The 6,179-nt window shown below is 42.5% G+C and overlaps 1 pseudogene; it reads left to right on the plus strand.

Moving 5' to 3' along the window:
• Positions 1-994: 994 nt before the first annotated feature.
• Positions 995-2,293, plus strand: LOC121308128 (annotated as a pseudogene).
• The last annotated feature ends 3,886 nt before the right edge of the window (positions 2,294-6,179 follow it).

The raw sequence follows: 6,179 nt of genomic DNA on the forward strand, positions 1-6,179 counted from the left end.
ATTTAATTCTTGGTTTTAGAAACCAAATATTATTCTACCTGCCATTCTCTGGCTTTCCAATTTAAATAACCCCAATCTATTCCATCCTTTTCTTCTGCCTTGGAGACTCACATAAGTTTCCCAATTTCTTGCACTTTTCGCACTATAGCCCAATCACCCCATGATTTCCCATCAAGATCATGTTCTGCTTGCTTGCTCTCAGCCAACACCCTTTTCACTTCCTCTAATTCTGCTGCCAGTCGCTCCGCCTTATGCAACATGATTACTACAGCATACTCTTGTCTGTCCTTTTTCTGTTCTTGAAACCACTCGGTTTGCTTGTGATCTGGGCTGTCTGGTTGCCAGCCTTTTTCTAGTGCCTTCTTCCTGCTGTCTACCCATTTTTCAGTCAAGTACTCTCATACTCCTGACTGGGGCTTTGAGCTTGTCATTTTAACTACTGTCCTAAGACACTAACACCACTCCGATGTATATCGCTGCGACAGGATGACAGAGTGTTGAGGCTCAGAGACAGAGTAAAGGCAAAATAAAGTTCTTTATTAAACAAAAATAGTCAAACAAACAGGCACAAGGGTCAACAAAAAGAGGTTCAAAAATAAATAATCAAAATAAACAGTCAGTTCCAGGTCTTCCTTTAATTCTAAACAAAAAACTCTCCAACATAAAAGCAAACTCCTAAACAAAAGAACACACCCTTCCAAACTGAAAACACACACCCTAAACAGAAAACACACACTCCAAACAGAAACTCCCCTGGCTTTTATCCCCTGTGGCAGTTCACCCGCTACGCACTCAAACGGTATCGCCCCAGACATGTAATCACAAGTCCGCACACCAACAGAAGTCATCAAACAACAGAGAGCTCTGGAGAATAAAGGTCACTTTATCAGTAACCAGTATATTCTTCTGGGGTAAAGCATGTACATGGGATATATAGTTTCTACATAAAATCATAAAAAGTTTCTACTCTGACTCAACCTAAGGGTGTGATGAAACATTCTGTCCTTTCTTTCACCTTAAAGTGGTGTATCGCAAACCCTGTGAACTGTGTGCTTATATAAACTGTCAGCTCAGTCCGTTCTGTATACTACAACTTGCCGGTGCTCAAGAAGTGCATTCCAACAGAAACTGAAAACACCCACCATGAGCAGGATCGTCGTGTATCAGCATTGCAATTTCCAGGGCCTCAGCAAAGAGTTCTACAGAGATGTTCCCAATCTGATAAATGAAAGCTTTAACGACTGCATTTCATCCTTGAAGGTAATCGGCCAGCCATGGATAGCTTATGAGCACATCAACTATGATGGCCAACAGAGAGTTTATGAGGAAGGGGAGTATGCCAGTATAACGGAAATGATACATTCTCCTCACTAAAGATCATCACAGAGGATCTTGAGAACCCTGAAATCGTTTTGTTTCAGCACTGCAATTTTCAAGGATGTCAGCTGGTTTTAAACACTGAAACCAACCTCACATTTGCACACTTCAATGATGAGTTTTCCTCCCACATTGTGAACCGCGGTGCCTGGGTGCTGTATGAGCACACAGAATGTAACGGTCGTCAGATTGTGGCCAGGATGGGAGAAAGAGTTGCTAACTACAATGATTTCGGATTCAACGACAGGGTGAGTCATGTTCGTCCTTTGAAGGCTGGCAGACCTGTGGTTAAAGCTAAGATCCTGTGGGACCAGATGGTTAAAGAGAATGAGAGAAACCTCAAGATTGATGAGATTACAGGGGTGAACCGAACAGACACTGAGCAATCCTTTTCTACAAGTGCCTCCAAAGAGTATGAATCAACTGTCAGCCAGAGCATGCACTTTAGCAACTCCACCACCATCACTGCAGGGACGACGTTTTCCATGGATGTTGTACCTGGGGTTTCCATGGAGGCCAGCCTATCAGTTTCCAACACTTTCACCATTGGAAAGGAGAAAACTGAGTCGACAACTCAAAAGGAAACGAGTACCCTGAATATGCCAGCAAAGATCCTGCCACAAACAGAGCTAAATGTGAATGTCATCAGGAAAGAAGTGTCAGTGAGAGTCCCTGTAGAGTTTATTGTTACCCAGGGCAAGAGTGTCAAGACAGAGTATGGAGAGTATAGATGTTCCTCTAGCAAATCAGTGTATGCTGAGTTCACCTCAGAGAAAGCATAGGTCAGATTTTTACCACAAGGGTACAAAAACAGAGCGCAGCCCTTAGAAAATATGTGGGTTTGATTTAATGGTATGTTAACTAATACAATATTAATCTCAATGTAGTTTTCAAATGTTAAATAAAACTGCTTTTAATTTTACAGTGCACTTGTTTGTCAGTTTACATGTTTTAAGGGATATGCAAAACTATATAAAGTAACATTATAGACACATTTATGCTTATTGAATTTCTGTCTTCATTAAAATCATTACATCTTATATAAACACAAATCATGTTAGTTTTTGTTGTATACTGTCAACAGGCACATCATGAAAAATGATTGACAATATCAAGGGAGATACCATAGTGTAGGTCAAATTGCCATATTTTAACAATACAGAATGATACTTTTTTAAATCATTTTTTCTCACTGAAGTAGATTAGCAGAAAATGTACTGAGACAAAAAAAAATAAAACGAGACCAGCAAGTCAAACCAAGCTAGTTTGTAATTGAGGGCTTTGCACTGGTGTGTCACTTTCTAGACAGACTGGTGGGTCTGAAAAAAATCACTACACAAGTTCCAGATGACAAAGAAGCAGAAGTCAGATAGATTTATCACAGATTTCTCCTTTATTTTACATGCGTAATTCAGAACATTTAGATTCTCTGTCCTGGGTTACAGTTTTAACTATAGCACCACTACCCTTACTGTAGGTTTTAAAAAGCACAATTAATCTCTCTCTCTCTCTCTCTCTCTCTCTCTCTCTCTCTCTCTCTCTCTCTCTCTCTCTTTCTCTCTTCTCAACATTGGTGAATTTACCATAGCAATTAAGAGTACAGTACACAATACAGTCAGCACTCGAATATCCATTATCCAGATACACGGCAGTCGCATTTTACGGCCCCTGTTTTAAGAATAAAATCAATCCCCGTTATCATTTCATGTGACGAAAATGCAGCAAAAATAAAGCAAACTAGACAAGTTACGGTAATGTAAAAGTGTTGTTTTTTAATTTTTTGCTAATTTGCATTGACTTTTACATTTTACGCAATCCTGTACATGGGCAACATTTTGATTTCATTTTGCTGTTGGGTCGTTAATGGGGAATTTTACATACTGCTACAATATGTACTGGATTTAAAAGTATGTACTGTATTACAGTCCACGTGTCCACAGTCATCTCTTTTGCCAAGCTGAATTTCCAGAATCATATCATTCTGAATTAAAATACTTCTTCTGTTGAAAATATAGCACTGTACCAACAAAACCAACTACAGTACATTTAAATGGAAGCCAACTTATTTTAAAACAGTCCTTTCAGGTGTGTATTTTTGACATTGTATCTTTTTTGTGTTTCCTGAAAAAACTAACAAGGGTTGGACTGGGCCAAAATGAAATAATCAGATATGTCACAATCGTTTAACTGTCACTGAAGTCAAAATGTTATACGGTTGGATATGTGCGCGCTGACTGTATAAACATTATGAACATCAATATACAAGTAAATAAATTAAAAGGAATAATTAATTAAGGAGGTAGGAATGTAAAAAAATGAAATCTTTTAAATAAACAAACTACCCCCCCTCCTTCCCTTCTGGCAGTGCCCCTGTGCAGAGTGTTTACTGTCTGTGTTTCTCTCAGGCTGTACAGGCACAGACATACTGGGCAGCCAGTGGGGCTGTGTGTCACTCCCTCAGTAGGACTGCCACTCTCTCTCTTTTTTCTGCTTATTTATTGTAGTTTATGAGAAAGTCCAACTCTGTCTCGACTTCTCCCAGTTCACAGTGTTCTCATAGCATCCTGTCTCTGGGCAGCCAGGACTGTCTATGTGGTCCCGTTTCGATGGTCAGGTGGTGGTCACCGAGTCTGTGCATGTGTTTATTGATCTGGGTAGTCCAGTGTTCCATGGAAGCCGAAGCCTTTGTATATTAGAAGCAGCTTTAGCTGGCTTGCCTGTGGCTTGTACCTGTGATCACAATCAGCATTTTAATTAGCAAAGCACCAACCCAAGTTGTCTGTTGTGAAAACCGGTTTCTGTCATTTCAAAATCCAAAACAATACTTAGCAAACAGATGGTCCTTTGAACCAAAAAAGAACCTGACAGACAGGACCTTTTGGCTGTGTGCAAAGTTACTCAGGGAGAGAGCCTTTAATGATTTACCACTCCCTTGCCATCCAAAGGAGTACACACATAAATAATTACAATTTAATATAAAGCTTAAAATCTTACAAATCCCCACTTTGAACCTTTCACAAACAAGGTTCACACAAAAACCGGAACTATGAATACATAAATTATCACAATGCATTAAATACCTATAAAAACAATACGTGCATGGTTTGTAACACATTTCTATTGAAATGATAAATTGTGTGTAAACAAATGATTCCACCATAATAATGGTTACTAGTAAAGTAGTCAAACTCAAAATTACAATTTCCTTTGAGCATAAATTAGAAGCAGTGTGGCATGTGCTGCTGTGCTGTACTTAGTGCTGTGATTAGACTGCTCTGGGTGGTTGTGCAGAGCTGTGCAGTACTGTGATTAGAGTGCCCCGGGTGGTTGTGCTGTGCTGTGCTGTGCTGTGATTAGAGTTCTCAGTGTGGTTGTGCTGTGCTGTGCTGTGCTGTGATTAGAGTGCTCAGGGTGGTTCTGCCCTGCTGTGCTGTGCTGTGATTAGAGTGCTCCGGGTTGGGTTGTGCTGTGCTGTGCTGTGTTGTGATTAGAGTGCTCTGTGGTTGTGCTGTGTTGTGCTGTGCTGTGCTGTGATTAGAGTGCTCCAAATGGTTGTGCTGTGGTGTTTTGTGCTGTGCAGTGATTAGAGTGCTCCAGGTGTTTGTGCTGTGCTGTTCTGTTCTGTTTTGTGATTAGAGTGCTCTGGGTGGTTGTATAGTGGTTGTGCTGTGCTGTGTGATGTGCTGTGATTAGAGTGCTCCAGTTGTTTGTGCTGTGCTGTGCGCTGCTGTGTGTGCTGTGCTGTGATTAGAGTGCTCTGGATGGTTGTGCTGTGCTGTGGGTGGTTGTGCTGTGCTGTGCTGTGATTAGAGTGCTCCTGGGTGGTTGTGCTGTGTTGTGCTGTGATTAGAGTGCTCCGGGTGGTTGTGCTGTGCTGTGCTGTGATTAGAGTTCTCCAAGTGGTTTTGATTTGCTGTGCTGTAATGTGCTGTGATTAGACCGCTCTGGGTGGTTGTGCGGAGCTGTGCAGTACTGTGATTAGAGTGCTCCAGTTGTTTGTGCTGTTCTGTGCACTGCTGTGCGCTGCTGTGCTGTGATTAGAGTGCTCTGGATGGTTGTGCTGTGCGGTGCTGTGCGCTGCTGTGCTATGATTAGAGTGCTGTGGGTGGTTGTGCTGTGCTGTGCTGTGCTGTGATGTGATGTGCTGTGATTAGAGTGCTCCAAATGGTTGTGCTGTGATGTTCTGTGCCGTGTGGCTGTGATTAGAGTGCTCCAGGTGGTTGTGCTGTGCTGTGTTGTGATTAGAGTTCTCCAAGTGGTTTTGATTTGCTGTGCTGTATTGTGCTGTGACTAGACTGCTCTGGGTAGTTGTGCGGAGCTGTGCAGTACTGTGATTAGAGTGCCTCGGGTGGTTGTGCTATGCTGGGCTGTGCTATGATTAGAGTGCTTCAGGTGGTTGTGCTGTGCTGTGCTGTACTGTGCTTTGCTGTGCGGTGCTGTGCTGTTATTAGTGTGCTTCGGGTAGTTGTGCTGTGCATTGCTGTGCTGTGCGGTGCTGTGCTGTGACTAGAGTGCTGTCGGGGGGTGTGCTGTGCTGTGCTGTGCGCTGCTGTGCTGTGATTAGAGTGCTCCAAATGGTTTTGCTGTGTGCTGTGCTGTGCTGTGATTAGAGTGCTCTGGGTGGTTGTGCTGTGCTGTGCTGTGATTAGAGTGCTCCAGGGTGGTTGTGCTGTGCTGTGCTGTGATGTGCTGTGATTAGAGTGCTCTGGGTGGTTGTGCTGTGCTGTGCTGTGATTAGAGTGCTGTGGGTGGTTGTGCTGTGCTGTGCTGTGATTAGAGTGCTGTGTGCTGTGCTGTGTGCT

This window comes from Polyodon spathula, unplaced genomic scaffold, assembly GCF_017654505.1.
Source record: "Polyodon spathula isolate WHYD16114869_AA unplaced genomic scaffold, ASM1765450v1 scaffolds_368, whole genome shotgun sequence".
NCBI classification, from domain to species: Eukaryota; Metazoa; Chordata; class Actinopteri; order Acipenseriformes; family Polyodontidae; genus Polyodon; species Polyodon spathula.